General features: G+C 44.0%; 1 long non-coding RNA gene across 1 annotated transcript; it reads right to left on the minus strand.

Annotated features, from left to right (window-relative positions):
• Nucleotides 1–1778: 1778 nt before the first annotated feature.
• Nucleotides 1779–17535, minus strand: LOC109551000 (uncharacterized). Its single transcript, XR_002177707.3, has 3 exons — nucleotides 14550–17535; nucleotides 7858–8012; nucleotides 1779–7672 (listed from the first exon to the last, which is right to left on the minus strand). It is a non-coding gene; the product is annotated as an uncharacterized lncRNA (long non-coding RNA).
• Nucleotides 17536–17764: the final 229 nt, after the last annotated feature.

A 17764-nucleotide genomic window follows, 5' to 3' on the forward strand; every position in this document is an offset into this window, starting at 1 on the left:
TTTCAGTCTGAGTTTTCATTGTTTTTATGGATCAAGTTCATTTCAGTTTCAAAAATCAGTATTGATACAAAGCTGTGTGTGTGTGTGCATGCACACGTGTGCGTGTACCCTTTCTGTTTTCTGTTCCATCTGTCTCTTCAGCAGCCCTTTGCACTGGAGAGCTGTGCAGCAGGAATACTTACAGTTCATGAATGGTCCAGGTCCAGGACCATGTTCTGAAATGAATTTCAGGCTGCATCTCCCCCTTCCACAGGGTTTGAAGAATCCCACAGGTTCCAGTCTGGCAAGACTTATTTCTAGGGTAGCCTCCAGTATAATCGGCCCATCTGTCCCTTTGACCCCTAAGCATATACCTCTCTTAAACAGAGATGTTCCCCTTTGCTCATAATTCATCACAGCGCAGATCTGTTGCAGACTCTGAGCTAGACGGTTTGGGCGCCAGCAGTGCCGGAAGGTCTTACCATTGACAGGTAGTCTCTCTCTTGTAATATCTTACACAGTGTGGTATCCAGTGGAGGGAGAAGAATCTTCAAACTACTAGCCTAAATAAAGCATCACGAAATGCCCCCGAACCGAGCATATAAGATAAAATCCACTGGTTGGCAATTGCGATCAGTTTGGATGTTATGTATTTTTATGGTTCTCCTTTGTGCCTGGACTGTTCTCAAGTGAAAGGAGTCTTACTGGCCAGAGAGGGAAATAGTGGCAATTTCATACGGTGCAGCCAAAATCGATTCAGAGTCGGGAGTTTTTTGAGTTTTTTGAGACTATCACGCCCTCTTTCAAACACCTGAATGCCCTTTATGTCGCCCTATCAATGATTGCTCAGCTTCTGTGCAAACACCTCTAGTGTCAGGGAATCCGTTACCTTACAGGGCAGTCGGTTCTGGTTTCAGATCATTCATATTGTTAAAGTTCTTACTTAGAATGAGTTCAAACCATGACAGTGTAATTTCTACAGAATTTCTACAGTGTAACTTCTAGAACAGTGGTTCTGTTCCCTAGATTCACACGCACTGGTTCCTCTTCCATTTAACAGTTTTGCTTTAAGCGATTTCAAACAGTTATTACATCTTCCTGTGTCTTCTTTTTCTCCAAATGAGGTATCATTTTTAAGATCCCATGAGGTAACAAGCCATTCGCCCTCCTGGTCTCTCTCCTCTGAGTGCCCACCATGTTACTGAGGACCAGTTAAAAGCCCAGTTCCCTCCATGTGGAGTTCGATGGGTTGCTGCCTCACTTTCCTTGGACACCCACTTTCTATTAATGATACATTCCGAGGAGCATGCCAACCAAGAACACAGAGCTTGTGGTTGACCTTGGCAACCCAAGTCCAGCTTCCCTCGGGGCCTCACGACATCCTAAGGCAGAGGCGGGACCAGCCAGATGTTCATCTTGTACCTCCTCCCACAGCTGGTTTTGGCTGGGATGCAGCACTGACTGATGATATCTGAGGGGCTTCAAGACGGGCGCTTTCTCTGAGTTGCCACATCATGGGGCTCTGAGAAAGGAGCTGCACCTCTTTATTAGCAGAGCCCCCAGGAGGCCCACCAAACACCCAGGTATTCAGATTCCTCCCTGCTGTGTCCCCTGACACTCAGGAGGCACTGTCAGCCCTCTGCACCCCCCTTCCTCTTTTTCCGACAAAGTCCATATCGGACAGATGGATCTCCCCTGCCAGGATCTCCCAGGATGCCGCCTTTCTGTCACTTGTTTGTCTTCATCAGGTTTCGAGGATCTGGTGTTTCTATGTGTTATCTATTTTAGACGGAAGGAAATAGGCAGATTCCCTTGGAAGCAGTTCAGCAAATAGCTGGGCTCAGAAGGAGCTGCTTCCTATTTCAGAACCTTTCTACCCACTACGCTGGGACTACCGGCTGCCCCGGGGCTGCAGCAAGCTGTTCTGGGCAAACCATACCACGCCATGCCACGCCACACCACGCCACACATCACTCCATACTATACCATACGATACCATACCATACCTCCCATAACTGACCAGAGGGGTGACGGGCACTGCTCATCGTGCTTGGATGCCCATCGCTCAAGCCAGATGTGACCCATCAGCCACCTGAGTTGCCCACAGCTCTTCATTGCTTTACAGCCCTTGAAGCAAGGGAAGGGGAGAACCAATAAACACGTGAAAAGATGCTGAACATCATTAGCCAATGGGGAAATGCAAATCAAAACCACAATGAGATACCAGTTCACACCCACCAGGATGGCTAAAATAGATGATAACAAATGTTAGTTAAGGTGTGGTGAAATCGGAATTTATACATTGTTGAGAATGGAAATGGTGTAAAATAGTGTAAAATAGTGCAGACGCTTTAGAAAACAATCAGGCAGTTCCTCAACATGTTAAACAGAGAGTTACTATATGACCCAGCATTTTCATCCTGTGTATATACCCGGAAGAAATGAAAACATAATCCCCACAAAAACATGTACATGAACGTTCATAGCAATATTATTCATAATAGCAAAAGGTAGAAAATAACCCACATGTCCAAATGGATAAATTAAAATGTACTGTGTTCAAGCAGTGGAATATTATTCAGCAATAAAAAGGAGTGAAGTATGGAAAGATATCCCATCTTCATAGATTGGAAGACTTAATACTGTTAAAATGGCAATAATCCCCTAAGTAATATGCAAATCCAACACAGTCTCTATCAAAATCCCAGCTGGAATTTTTGAAGAAATTGACAGTCTGGTTCTAAAATTCGTATAGAAATGCAAGAAACCCAGGATGGTAAAAACAATCTTAAACAAGAATACAGTTGGAGGACTCTCACATCCTGATTTCAAACTTACTACAAAACTATAGTAATCAAGACAGTGTGGTCCAGGAATAAGACGTATAGGATAAAGGAATAGAACTGAGAGTCCAGAATAAACCTTTACATTTATGGTCAGTTGGATTTTAAAAAGGGTGTCAAGACAAATAGGAGAAAAAAAATATTTTTCAACAAATTGTGTTAGATATTCACTTGCAAAAAAATGAAGTCGGACCTTTACCTCTTTGTGAGCTTGGATTATTCAGTGGTTTCTTAGATATGACACCGAAAAGCACAAGAGACAAAAAATAGGTAAATTGGACTTCACCAAAATTTAAAACTTTTGTGCTTCAAAGAACACCAATATGTATGTATTCTTATATATAGAATACATAAGGAATTCACACAGATCAATAACAAAAAGACAAATAACCAAGTTTAAACAATGAACAAAGGATCTGAATAGACATTTCTCCAAGACACATACACAAGTAAGCACATGAAAATATGTTCCACATCATTAGTCACTAAGGAAATTGCAAATCAAAGTTACAGTGAGATACCACTTCACACCAACTAGGCTGGCTAAAGTTAAAAAGACAAACAAGAGCCAGTGTTTGAGAAGATGTGGAGAAACTGAACCCTTATACACAGCTGGTGGGAACGTAAAGGAGTGTGGCCACCTCGGAAAGCAGGGTGGGAGCCCCGCAAAATGTTAAGCATCAAGCTACCACATGACCCAGCAGGTCCACTCCTGGGTATATGCCCAAGGAAATGAAAACATCCGTCTGCACCAAAACGTGGACACGAATGGTTACAGCAACATTATTCACAATAGCCAAAAGGTGGAGACAACCCAAATGCCCATCAGCTTGTGAATGGATCAATGAAGTGTAGTATAACTATACGATGGAATATCATCTGGGCATAAAAAGGAATGGAGTACTGATTCATGCCTCAACATCTATGAACCTTGAAATCATTATGCTAAGTGAAAGAATCTAGTCACAAGACAACAGATTATATAATTGCATTAATATGTTGTGTCCAGAGTAGGGGACTTTATAGACTCAGAAAGTAGATTTGCATATAATAGTATTATATATAGTCCATTTATATAGACAGAAAGTGGTTGCCTAGGGCTAGAGGGTATGGGAAATGATAGCTAAAGGATGTGGAGTTTCTTTTTGAGGTGATTGATGTGCAAATCTGTGAATATACTGAAAGCCATTGAATGTCATCCTTCAGATGGGCGAATCGTATGGTTTGTTGCTTAACTCTCGATAAAGCTGCTAAAAACAAAGTGTAGAAAATCATTCTGACTGAAAATGAGTAAATCATCATTAATGTACTTGTTGGCTCTGCTGGCTACTGGCTGTGTGACATTGGGCTGGGTGACTTCTCTACTTGGCCTCCTTTTTTATGAAATGGGAGGAGCCATGTCTAACTCACGGTCCCCTTTTGCCTCTTGCCTGCCCTCATCTCTCTGCCTCTAGTTTTTCCTCCCAGTCATTCTAAGTTGCACACATCTTCACTGAAGTTTTCGTACCGCACAGGTCAGATCACACCTCTCCATGCTTCAGACCTTCAGTGGCTCCCTGCTACTGAATAAAGGACAAACACCATCCCCTACCAGTGTTTGGGGATCACACACGCCATGTTCGATCACACATGCCTTCCCTCCGCCGGGCTTCTCCACCTTCCTAGCTCCTTGGGCACTTGGCACAGAGGCCAAAGCAGGCTCTTCTCCTTTCTCCAAACTGAAGGACTGCTTCCTGCCTCCACAAATTGACTGACATTGATCCTTGTGGCTGTCACAGTCTACCCAACCTGCACAGTCCTGCTCAGTGCCAGCCCGGCTCTGACTCCTGTCTTGCTGGGATCTCGGGCCCAGCACTCCCCTTCTCTGGTCCTGCTTTCCTTTCCTATAAAATGATGGAATTGGACTACCTGGATATTCTGAGGAATAAGAATTCCAGGTTCATAAAAAGGTGCTCAGCATCACTAATCACCAGGGAAATGCAAATCAAATGACAGACACCCAAGTGTCTGTCAGTGGATGAATAGATAAAGAAAATGTGGTGTATTCACCTAATGGAATATTATTCAGCCATAAAAAGAAGGAAATCTTGACATTTGTGACAAAATGATTGGGCCTTGAGGACATTATGCTGAGTGAAATAAGTCAGAGGAAGACAAATACCGTATGATCTCACTTATGTGGAATCTAAAAAACAAATCCCAAAATGAGCTCACAGATACAAAGAACTGATGGCTGGTTGCCAGAGGCTGGGGTCGGAGGGGTGAGCAAAATGAGTGAAGGGGGTCCAAAGGTACAATCTTCCAGTTATAAATAAATCAATCCTGAGGATATGATGTACAGCATGGTGACTGTAGTTAACAATACTGTATCGTATATTTAAAAGTTGCTAAGAGAGTAGATCTTAAAAGTTCTCATCACAGGAAAACAAATTCTAACTATGTGTGGTGACGGATGTTACCTAGACTTACTGTGGTGATTCACATTTGCAAATACCAGATCAGTATGTTGTACACCTGAAACTCGTATAATGTTATATGTCAATTATATCTTAATTTTAAAAATTAGGGGGAATTCCCTGGCTGTCCAGTGGTTAAGACTTCACCTTCCAATGCAGGAGGTGCAGGTTCGATCCCTGGTCGGGGAGCTAAGATCCCACCTGCCTTGCGGCCAAAAAACCAAAACATAAAAAACAGAAGCAGTATTGTAACAAGTTCAATAAAGACTTTAAAAAATGGTTCACATTAAAAATTAGGAAAATAAAAGAATTCCTTGGGATGTTCATAGGTTTTTTTCAAAAGAGGGTGGCATGGTCAAGTAAGTTTGGGAAATCCTAACTGCAGACCTTCTCAGAGCCTTTAATTTGCTAATGGGCATTGTGAGCTACCCAGAAGGGGACATGAGTTGCAAACTTGCCCAGGATTTAAAACTACACACGTGCTTGAACACACACACACACACACACACGCACACACACGCACACACACACACACTCTTTAAAGGAATATCTTGCCCTACAGAATACACACAGGAAATGCTGGACTAGTTAACAGTAAGGATCCTTCTGAATCGAAAAGATAAAAACAAAAATTAATATCTAAAAATTGCTGCCTTTCTGAGACCTTCCCCACCCTTGAAGCTGTCTGACCCCTCTGACTCTTATGATAACTTATGTGTCTCTTGTGGAGCACTTATATCATTCTGCTTTATAAAGTGAAAAATATTCTTTTTGATTTGTGTCCAGCATAGTTTAGTGAAAAAACAAACAAACAAAAAAACAGACCTTGGAGTTAAATAGAGTAGCTGGGTTCAGATCCTGGCTCTGTAACTAGCCTGCTCTAACTTTGGGAAAATTAAAATCTCAGAGCCTCAGTTTCCTCATCCTAAAAATGGGAACACTCGAACCTCATCTAGAGGTTGTGAGGGGGAGACTAATAGACACCAGGCCCTGGGCATCATCCGCTCACTGGAAACTATCATTATTATCATTATCTCTGAATGGATTCCCTCCCTGACGCACTGTAAGCTCCTTGAGGGCCTCACCACATCCCAGCCTCCTGTGTACCGTCCCAGGGCCTATGTGCTTCCGAGCACAAAGTATAATTGTCATAAACATTGAATGAAGTTAATTCTGTTAAAGTTAATTAATTGTGGGCTTTTCATGAAGAAAGTCGGCATTTCCACTTTCTGCTCAGGCCGTTGGGTTCGGGGTCCTGGCACTTTTCTGTTGAGAGACCTTCATGCAGGTTTGTGTAAGATCCACATTTTATTTTTACTGGGGGTTAGGATTCCTTCTAGGCCAATGCCAGGGCAGCTCAGAGAGAGGAAACTAAGCAAGAAGCAAGGCCAAGGAACTGGGGCGGCAAATCCTATGCAATTTGTGTATATTTTCTTCCTTGTGAAGCCCCAGGAGTGTCCTAAGTCCCCTTGGGTGCCGTGGGTGGAACATGGGACAGCATGTGACCCTACAGGCACCACTCACATTAGCTGCATTCGAACTCGCCGGTGTTTTCTGATGATTTCTCACGAAGGACATTAGGGCTAAATCACGTCTGGCTCTTGGTCTTGAAGCATATGCAGTTTATAGGGAAGACTAGACTTCCAGGCACAAAGAGTAAGAAAACTCAGAAGCTGGCAGGCTTCCCTTGAATCCTTTGATTCAGCTCACTTCCTTTGTTCTCTGCACCAAGCAGCCCTTACCTCCGCTGTGTTAACACTCTACTTGCCATTCTTTGTTTAATCTGTCTTCCGTGCTAGGGTGTAAGCTCCACGAGGCAGGGGCTGTGTCTTCCTTCCCGCCCCGTCACCAATACCTGCCGTAGCTCTGATCAGGTGCTCACGCAATCCTGCACGCATTCAACAGTGGGATTGAAACTAGAGCGTGAAGTTCAGCCTCTATTAGACTCTGTGCCAGAGGTGAATTGTTAGAGAATTCAGAGAAGGGAGAGTTCCACAGAGGGGCTGAGACTCCAGAGGGTCCTGTGCGATTTGGGGTGGTGTTGGGGAAGGCGGAAGGCGGGTTTGTGGAAGCGAGCGTGGGTACTGTCTGTGTGGCACAGTCACTGCCCAGCTCAGGGCCTTGTAACGCATGCTTTCTGAGCTCAGCTTGCAGGCATTTCCTCGATGTTATTAGGAAGAGAAGGAGGAAGGAGCAGAGAAACAGCAGATGGGGTGGTGGGGGCCCTCCATTCAGCCTCCGCTCTTTCTGTCACACGCCATGCCGCCAGCCCGAGGCTCCACGCTGGGATTCCAGCTCGGCGTGTGGCTCTCGCTAACAGGACTGTAACCTGTGACTGGTCTGGAACAGCAGGGGAAACCGCAGGACACCGTCTGGCAGGCTGGGCATCTTCATCTGCTGGCAAAGGGAGGATTGATAGAGTAATTTGTCTTGTTACAGGAGAGCCCCATGGCAAGAAAATGGGAAAGCCATCAGCTTAGCTAGTGGGGGATCAGGTCCCACAGAGAAGGCTCCCATTTCTATCGCCTTCCTCCATCTGTGACTTGGCACCCCTGCCTACAGCTAAGAAGCCTGCTCACCTGTGCTTTGTGCAGAATAGCCATGGCTGTCTTGCTCCACCTAAAGCAGCCAACGGATGCAGCGTCACCCTGGCAAAAGCACCCGTTCTCCTTGGCGCCAGCCACCGCTGGCCAGGTGTGTGAACTTGGGCAAATCACAGCCTTTAGTCCTGTGCCTGGAAGAGAGTAAGCACTCAATAAATGCGGCTATTACACTTAATAATAATATCATTGCAGACAACTCTAGAAAGATAGCAGAGGTTTAGGGCAGGTGACTTTTGTTAAGTTTTTGTATCTGTGTTTATTTCCCTACCCTGACACAAGCTCTCTGGGTCAGAGAAGGGACCTAGATAAATGATGCCTCCCAATGCAGCTCTCTTGAAACAGTTTCTCAAACTTACAGAAAAGCTTCATGAACACTATGAAGAGCTTTTCTTCCTAAACCATCTGAGAACACAGACCTTAGGCCCATCACCCCCAGTTCTTGAGAATTTTCTGTAAGCAAGGGTTTTCCTCTACACAACCACCAGAGTCAGCAAATCAACATTGCTGCATTACAACAGAGGCCATCTGATCCTTGGGCACCATCCCAGTTTCAACAGTTGTCCCAGTAATGACCTTTATAGAGAAATGATTCAGTCTAGGATCTCACGTCGCGTCACGTCGCGCCAAATCTTTTCATTCTTCTTTAATCTGGAACAGTTCCGTGGTTTTTCCTTGTCTTTTATGACCTTGACATTTTTGAAGATTACAAGCCAGTCCTTTTTAGAAAACCCCTCAGTTTGGGTTTGTCTGATATCTCCCTTCTTGACTGGGTTCATGCATCTTTGACAGGAATATCACAGCAGGATGCTGGGTTTTCTTATTATATCCTAGCCAGTGATGCACAGTATTTAAATATGACCCGTTACTGATGGTGTGCCTTTTGATCATTTGAGTAAGGTGCTATCTGCCAGCCTTCTCCACTGTAAAATCATTCTTTTGCTCATTGTAGACAATAAGTAATTGGGGAGGAGGCGACGATTTTGAGACTACAAATATCCCGTTCCTCGTCAAACTTCACATTTATTTATCTATTTATATCAGTTTGGATACAGGGTTTTCTGTTTTTTCCCACTGAATATATTTATTTATTTGGTCAATCCCTCTGTATGTAAGCAATCTCCAATTGCTGCCTCTTCTTCACTTTCTTATGAGGAGTTTTTTTTTAAAAAAAATTTTATTGTGCTAGTTGTGTTATGTTCTGTTAGTTTCGGGTGTACAGCAAAGTAAATCAGTTATACATATACATATATCCAGCCTGTTTTAGATTCTTTTCCCCTATAGGTCATTACAGAGCATTGGGTAGGGTTCCCTGTGCCGTACAGTAGGTCCTTATTAGTTATCTATTTTATATGCAGTAGTGTGTGTGTGTCAGTCCCAGTGCAGAGTTCTTCCCACACAGACTCTGGCATCCTGTGCTGGGTCACCCCTTCCCCACGTGGACTCCTTCTTATCCTGCTCAGGCTCTGACTCTGCTCTGGGCTCCCTCATCCCGCCCCACACCACTGCATGGATGTCTACCCTGCTCAGCCCTTCTTGATGGCTTTCGTACCGAATTGTTAAAAAAAAAAAAGAAAAAAGAGGGCTTCCCTGGTGGCGCAGTGGTTGGGAATCTGCCTGCCGATGCAGGGGACACGGGTTCGAGCCCTGGTCTCGGAGGATCCCACATGCCACGGAGCAACTGGGCCCGTGAGCCACAACTACTGAGCCTGCGCGTCTGGAGCCTGTGCTCCGCAACAGGAGAAGCCGCGACAGTGAGAGGCCCGCGCACCGCGGTGAAGAGGGGCCCCCGCTCGCCGCAACTAGAGAAGGCCCTCGCACAGAAACGAAGACCCAACACAGCAAAAATAAATAAATAAATAAAATTTTTTAAAAAAAGAAAAGAAGAGCCCTAAGTCAAGAGTGAGACACACACACACACCCTGCCCCAGGTTTTCCACGGATCTGGTACAGAAAGCAAGCTGGTGAGGGGAATAAAAAACAGCTACTTACCAACAGGCAAAGCTGGTTAATGGTGGTAAAAGTCCAGATACGTTTACGGCAAGAAGAAGATTCTGAAATGACCCAAGGTGGGATTCTGGGGTGCTAGGAATGTCCTATAAGGTAACTGCCATTGGCAGGTCAGTTATTGATGACATTGGATTGTCAGCGTTCTCTCTCTGAGAGAATGATGTTACAAATAATGAGCAATGATGTGTGAGTATACATTGTGGCAGGAAAGACTCAGGCTTTCCCACTTAGTACACACGTGAACTTTGTGATGAAATCATGGATCAGATCTGGGACCTGCAGAGCCACTTTACAAATGAGGAAACTGAGGCCAGCGAAAGGTGATGATGATTCAACATCACACAGATGAGAGCTCAAACTTCCTGACTGCTAAATAGGACTCCTTCCACTGCACTTTCAAAACCAGTACATTTTTTTCTTATACTTTTCTTAAATTTATTCTCATCATACTCTTGTCCCAGGTCTTCCTTTCCCAGTCCAACCTCATTTGTAAATGAACTTTTTATTTATGCACTGTATACATAGAGAAAAATAAACAGATCGTAAGTTTCAGCTCAACGTGTTTTCACAAGGTGGACACATCAGTGTAACCAATTAAGAAATAGATCAAGAAATAGACCATTACTAGAACCCAGAAGCTCCCTCCCTCCCAAGTCCCTCTTATCACTATCCACCTCTTCCTTAAAGAAAAATTTTCAGACATTTGCAGATTTTCCACTTTTTTCTGTTACAGCTTTTTAACTTAATCCTACTCCGGGCAGACTATTCACTGAATATTTCAATCCTTTGACATTTACTGACAATTCTTTATGGCTCAGGATAGGGTCTGTTTGGTAAATGTTCCATTTCCTTTGAAAAGAATGTATGTCTTGAAGTTAATGGGTTTAGAGTTCTATATATATCAATTATATTGAGTTTATTAATCACATTCAAATATTCTCAAACCTTATTGATTATCGTGTCTGCTTGTTCTATTGATTATAGAACGAGATGTGTTAAAGTCTCCCACTTTAAACTTTGTGTCCTGGTATTTGAGGTGTGTCTCTTGTAAACAGCATATGACTTGTTCTGTTTGGAATACAGCCTAACGATCTTTACCTTCTATTGATATTTGAGCGTTTAGACCATCACATTTATTATAAACAATGACTATTTCAGCTTCTATGTATTATCTTACTATTCATTTTCCATTTGTACCACCTGTTCTATGTTCCTTTTTCTCTCCTTTTTTGCCTTATTTTAGATTATTCAACTTTTGTTATATTTTGTTATATTATATGTTGTCTAATAACTTGTTAGCTATATATTCTTTCACTATTCTTTTAGTGTTTCGCCTTGAGATTACAAGATGCATTTTGGATTTATTAGAACGTAACATAAAATAGGATTTTCACCTTCCCAAACAATGCCATAATCTTAAAATTTTTCACCTTCTCATACAATGCCATAATCTTAAAATCCCTTGATTCAGTTTACCCTCCTCTTAGCTTTTTAAAATTATAGTCATGCATTTAAATGCTGTATCTATTTTACACTTAATGAGAAATTATTGTTATTACTTTATCATCTATATTCATTTAAATGTGCTCACATATTTATGGTTTACATTGTTCTTAATTCCTTCCTTCATTTTTCCGTTTCTGCCTGGGAGCATTTTTCCTTCTGCCTTAAGGACTGTTTTTAGAATTTCTTTCAGCCAAACTCCTCCAGCTACAATTTTTCTCAGTTTTTGCTTGTAAATGTTATTTTGCCTTCCTTTTTGAAGATTGTTTTAACTGTGTAAATAACTTCTGATTGACAGGTTTTTGTGTTTTCTGTTTTCTTTTGGTGCTTTAAAGGTGTCCTCTGGATTTTCTTTCTCCTCAGTAACTCTGTTTTGTTTTTTTTCCTTTCATTGCTTTAAAGATGTCTTCAGCAGGCTGCCATTGTATGAGCCAAGTCAGCTGTCAGTCTTAGTTTTGCTCTTTTCTTGAAGGGGATGTGTTTTTATTTTCCTCTGGGTGTTTTTAATCTTTTCTCTTTATCTTTGGTTTTTAATAATTTTACTTTGATGTGCCTAAATGTGGTTTTCTTTGTATTTATCCCTCTACTGGTTTCTTTTTCTTATTTAGTCTATCTTATATGTTTTGATGTTTTTAAAAAAATTCTTGGTCATTATCTCAAAATATTTTTCTGTGCATTCTGTCTTTTCTCCCCCTCAGAGACTCCAGTTGTTTATATTTAAATTTGTCATCATGTTTCGTACGTCTGTTATGTTATTTTCTATACTTTTCCCTCTTTTAAAATATCTGTGCATAAGTCTCTTGTCTGTCTCTAGCTGTGTCTGTCTTCAAGCACACGAATCCTCTCTTCAGCTGTGTCCAATCTGCTCCTTGAACCATCTACGGATTTCTTAATTTCCATTATGGCATTTTTCACTTCTAGAATTCTATTTGATATTTTTCAAGATTCTGTTTCTATGGTAGATTTCCTATCTTGTCATCTGTTTTCTTGAATATAGTCATAGTTATTTTAAAGTCTGTCAGATAACTCCTATCTGGATCACCTATGTATATATTTCCATTTTCTGTTTTTTCCCTTGGTTCTATTTCTGATAAGTATTTACTGGACGTTGGATATTGGGTATGTAATATTGTAGAGGCTCTGAATGACCATCTCTCACTCTAGAGAAGAGTTACTCTATCCTGTCCCAGGCAACCGAGGACCAGATCTCCTCACTCCAACATGAGTTAGGTTGACTTGAGGCACCTTTGCGGTCTTTGTAAGACTCTATTTACAGCTGTTTCGCTGTCACTCCTAGGATGTAGCTCTTCAGACCTTCCACGTCTCCCTGTTTCTTCCCATTTCCAGAGTCGTGCCATCAGTACTGCCGAGTGGTAGCATCTCCTCACGGGGATAATCATGGCCCCTCTGCCTACCCAGTGGTACACCTTGAACACCAACTCTCACCTCAAACTCCAGGCACAGACACTGCTACCTTCCCTCCTCTCTGCTTACACATTTGTAGGCAAGAAGACAGCTTCCACTGCCCTATTACTGTCACTCCGAGCTTTAAGACTCTTTTCTGGGAATTCCTGAGTCACTCAAACCCCACTCCTGTTCTCCTTCCTAGTCTCCCCCACAGGTGACCCACCTATCGTTGCTAATCCTTCATTCGACTTTCCACTTTATTCTCACCTTCTCCCTTGTGACACGCTGTCCTAGAAAAGTATGGTTTGGGGAGTCACACATACTAGACTTTGAATCCTAGCTCTGTCCTTTACTTGGGAAGCTCACCCGGTGTTTCTGAGTTCACCATCCTAGACGATAAAATGAACATGGCAGCTTTCGCCTCACATTCTTGTTACAGGGAATAAATAACATAATCTGTCTGAAGCACCTAACCAGAACCGGATGATTTCCTTCCCCTACATGTGCTGAAACCCTGTTCACTTTGCCAGTGCCCCCCTCCCTCCCCCACTTCCTCCTGCCCTTCTTCCTTCCTTCCTTCCCGCTGCCCCATTCAAATTTATCGGGAAGAACTGTGAGGTTCTAGCCTCGTTTTGCTGCGCACCTGGTAGCAGGACCTTGAGCAAGTCCCCTGCTGTCTCTGAGCTGCCATTTCTTCATCTATAAAAGGAGGCGCTGTGGTACATGACCTCTAAGGTCCTGATCCTCTGAAACCTGCTGTGACGGACAGTGCTTCTCAAATCCCGTTTCCTTCACGGAGACTTTTCGACTGTTGAAAATAGTGGCAATTCTTTCTCCTTTACCCACATTCCACCGCCTTGTTTGAACATGTCCCCTCTGTTTTATTTTTGCTCTTTGCACTAAAAATGTTTATCCATGAGGATTTATGTCAGAATGGCTGGGGGCACGGTGGTGAAGTCATTTCTGCATGCTGATAGGGAGAGTCTTAGCACTGCAAGAACAAAAATGTTGCCCTCAGGGGGAAAGCTGTCCTTCTTGGAGGTTGTGTCCTCTATTCCCACCCTCACAAGAGCCTGAAGACAGTGCTTAGCTGAGTTCATGCCACAGTGAAGTATGATCACTCTTCCTCCCTCCCTCCCTCCTCAGTGGAGGCTCACAGAAATACACAAAAGTATTTTGTACCAAAATTCATTTCGATCTATAGATTCAGTTCAAATTCTTTGTATGTTCATGCATTCTTCCTTTGATATAAGACGTTGTTATTGAACACGTATTCTGTGTGAGATACTGTGCCAAGCTTTAAGATTGTAAACGCGAATAAGACATAGTTCTTGGGACTCCCCTAGTGGCGCAGTGGTTAAGAATCCGCCTGCCAATGCAGGGGACACGGGTTCGAGCCCTGGTCCGGGAAGATCCCACATGCTGTGGAGCAACTAAGCCCATGTGCCACAGCTACTGAGCCTGTGCTCTAGAACCCACAAGCCACAACTACTGAGCCTGTGTGCCACAGCTACTGAAGCCCGTGTGCCTAGAGCTCGTGCTCCGCAACAAGAGAAGCCACCACAATGGGAAGCCGGTGCACCGCAACGGAGAGTATCCCCCATTCGCTGCAACTAGAGAAAGGCAATGCACAGCAGCAAAGACCCAATGCAGCCAAAATAATAATAATAATAAATTAAAATTTAAAAAAAGACATAGTTCTTGCCTCCCAGGAACTCACTGTCTACTTAATTTATTCACTTAACAAATACCTTATTATAGCGTGTCATGCTGGGTTCTCTGGAAGCAGTCAGGGAGCCTGAGTTTAGAGTGTGAGGTGTTTATTAGGGATCAAAATCTGTTGGAGGAGGAAGGAAGAAAGCAGATTAAGCAGAAGAAAAAGTCAAACATGGTTTAGGCCTGACGGAACCTCAGGGACCCAGCGGTGAACTCTGGAGCTGGAACTAGTGACAGTCATGCTGCAGTGGCCCAGATGCAGCCCTTTATGCCCCCTGTGTGTTGATTTCCTAGGGCTGCTGTAACCAGTGGCAACAACAGAAATTCCTTCCCTCGCAGTTCTGGAGGCCAGAAGTCCAGCGTCAGGGTGTCAGCAGGGCCGTGCTCCCTCCTAAGCTTGCGAGAGCATCCTTCTTGGCCTCTTCCAGCTTCTGGTGGCTCCAAGTGTCCCACTGACTTGTGGCAGCATCCCTCCGGTCTCTGCCTCTGTCTTCACGTGACTTCTCCTCTGTGTGTGTCAGTCTCAAATCTTCTTTTGCCTTTTTCTCGTAAGGACATCTGTCACTGGATTTAGGGCCCATTCTAAACCCCAAATGACCTCATTTCGAGATCCTTAACTTAGTTACATCTGCAGAGACCCTTTCTCCAGATAAGGTCTCATTCACAAGTTCTGGGGGTTAGGACATCTTTTGGGGACCACCAGTCAATCCACTACCCCCTGCTTCACTCAGTCACCAAACATGGACTGCCCACTCCCCAAAGGTATGGCCTTCAGAGGTACCGCTTCTGCAGCTGAGCCAGACCCTGAAGTTGCTGACAGCGGGAGGGCTGTCTGCTGGCTGTGCTCCCCACAGATGGGCAGCAAGGTCTTCCTTTCAGGGGGTCTGGGTGGCGCATCTTAGCTACTACAGCCAAATTCCAAACCAGGAAGCAAAGACAAAGTGGTGATACAGTCAGAGGGCATTGCTGCCCTGACCAGGCTTGCAGTCTAGCAAGGGAAGCAGGTGTCAATCATGTAGCCCCAAGACTCCAGGTAAAGTCACCTCGGTGGTCAGGGCTGCCAAGAAGAGGTGCGTGTTGCTGTGAGAATATGTAGATGGGAGACCCGAGGGTGCTTGATTCGAGATGGGAGGGAAATTACTAGAAGGCATTGGTTCATGATGTCTTTTATTTTCTTCTTCCTTTATATGGATTCTCACTTCTGGAAAAATAAAAAAGCTCCAGTGGTAGCAGCACGTTATCTTACTGGGAGCCGACAATTTCTCTCCCACTCTAAGCCAGTTTGATTTGGGCCCTCTTATATTTTTTGAACTGCATTGGCGGGGGGAGGGTGTTGATGGAAAACCGAGACGGGCATTTGATCGGAGCGAACCAGCCCCTGTGACCTGTATCGTAACACCTTGTCTTCTGGTCTTTCTCTTCCCCAATGTGCTGCCGTCTCCGGCTTGCATGTAGGTTCTTCTTGGACCAGCACAGAACTAAGTGTAAAAAGACTCAAGTTCTAGTTCAAGTTCTGTCACTGACAAGCTATGTGATCTTAGGTAGTTCACTTAACATTCTTGTTTTTAGTTCCTGATACAAAAAAATGAGAAATTTGGTTTCCACTGAAAAACCTTCCCTGCTAGAAACAGCTTATGATTTTACTATCAAATGTCTTGCCTGTCAGACCACCGTCAGCCTCCATCACCCGCTCATCGCATGCTTTCTTTCTCCAGTTTGTTTTCTTACCTTCTGGCCGTCGTCGTTTCTGGTTACCTCTCTCTGTCCCATCCCCACCTTCGCCAGTGGCTTAGCCCCAATTGCAACAGGTAAACTACTCAAGGGTGGAGTAATATTTGTATAGAACCTGCAGGTTAATAAATTATTATCATTGTTATAGTAATAATTACACCTTTGTTTTCACCCTGATCTTTGAGCTGAGATTAATCCCGCCCTACCCTCCTAAGTTGACAAGTAATTGCTTGGACTCTCCTCATCAAGGGATTTATATTTTCCAAGTGCCTCACACTCCCTGTGACACCTCGTCAGCCTCCTCCCTAGTTTGTCAAGGAGGTGACGGGCACAGACGAGGGAAGGGGCCTTTTCAGAGCCTTGTAGGGATTCAGTACCTCCCCCTCCACTTTCTCTCTGATTGTGTAGGAGGCCATGAATGGCCTGGAAGGAGTATTTCACTGGGTTTTGGTGGTTCTAGGATTCGTTTTGCTGGAATATCTTGGTGTCCTTGGGCAAGTCACTTCATGTCTCAAAGCCTCTTTGTCTTCATCTGTTAGAAGAAGGGATTAGACCAGATGATTGGTAAGCATGGACCTTAGAGCCACAGAGATTGCAGTTCAAATCTGGGCTCTGCCACTGTCGCAGCTGTGTAACTTTGGGGGCATTAACCTCTCTCTGGCACATTTTTTCCATTGCTTAACTTTCCAGAGTAAGTTAGATCTCAGGCTAAATATTTCTGCCTAAATCCACTCTACGTCATCTCTGTCCCAACTAACTCAGTTCTCTCCCATCCTCACCATTCTTCCTTTTCACCTCCTCCCACCCCGACATTTACTGCCCCCCACCTATTCTCCTACCCCTTGGACTCACATAGATTCAGGCTTGCAGCTCACCAGGGCAGCCGTCTTTCTTCATATGCCCTGCATCAGCACCAAGGAAGCATATATCCGATGAGTAGTACCCCATCCTCCCCAACCTGGCTTTTGCCTACAACCCTCCAGTGGTAAGGAGCACATACCTGCTGACCCAGCCTTTGCCGTTTTCAGGTCACGTCTCACTCCATCTTGTCTGTTCCTTTCAGTGGACTAGCTTTTGTCATGTGCTGAAAAATAGGGCCCTTGAGTTTTTCATCTTACAGCTTCACCTGCAAGAAAGGACATGGCTTTAATTATCTGGACCTCAAGCTCAATAATCTTGGAGAAGAAGATATTTGTTGTCCTCTCTTGGGTCAGGTGAGACCATGACAGCTCCTGTAATAGCCATATAAATGGGGTGAGGATGTAGTTGCCAGGAGAGGGGGGCAAGCGTGGCTAGTAGAGCGGAGTTGTATTTCACAGGGGTGTTCGTTCTAAAAATCACACAGAAAGCAAAAATTCAATCTAGCATCGATCATCTTGAAAATCCCTTAGGGATGCACTGTGTTAGAGAATGAAACCCAGTGTCTCAATAAGTCCAAAGTCACCAGCACCTCCTCCAGTGCTGGACCATATTGCTGCTTCCTCACTAGATGGTGCCTGTGGATTACGTTTAGCGGCCG

The sequence above is a fragment of the Tursiops truncatus genome, chromosome 8 (genome assembly GCF_011762595.2).
Source record: "Tursiops truncatus isolate mTurTru1 chromosome 8, mTurTru1.mat.Y, whole genome shotgun sequence".
Lineage (NCBI taxonomy): Eukaryota > Metazoa > Chordata > Mammalia > Artiodactyla > Delphinidae > Tursiops > Tursiops truncatus.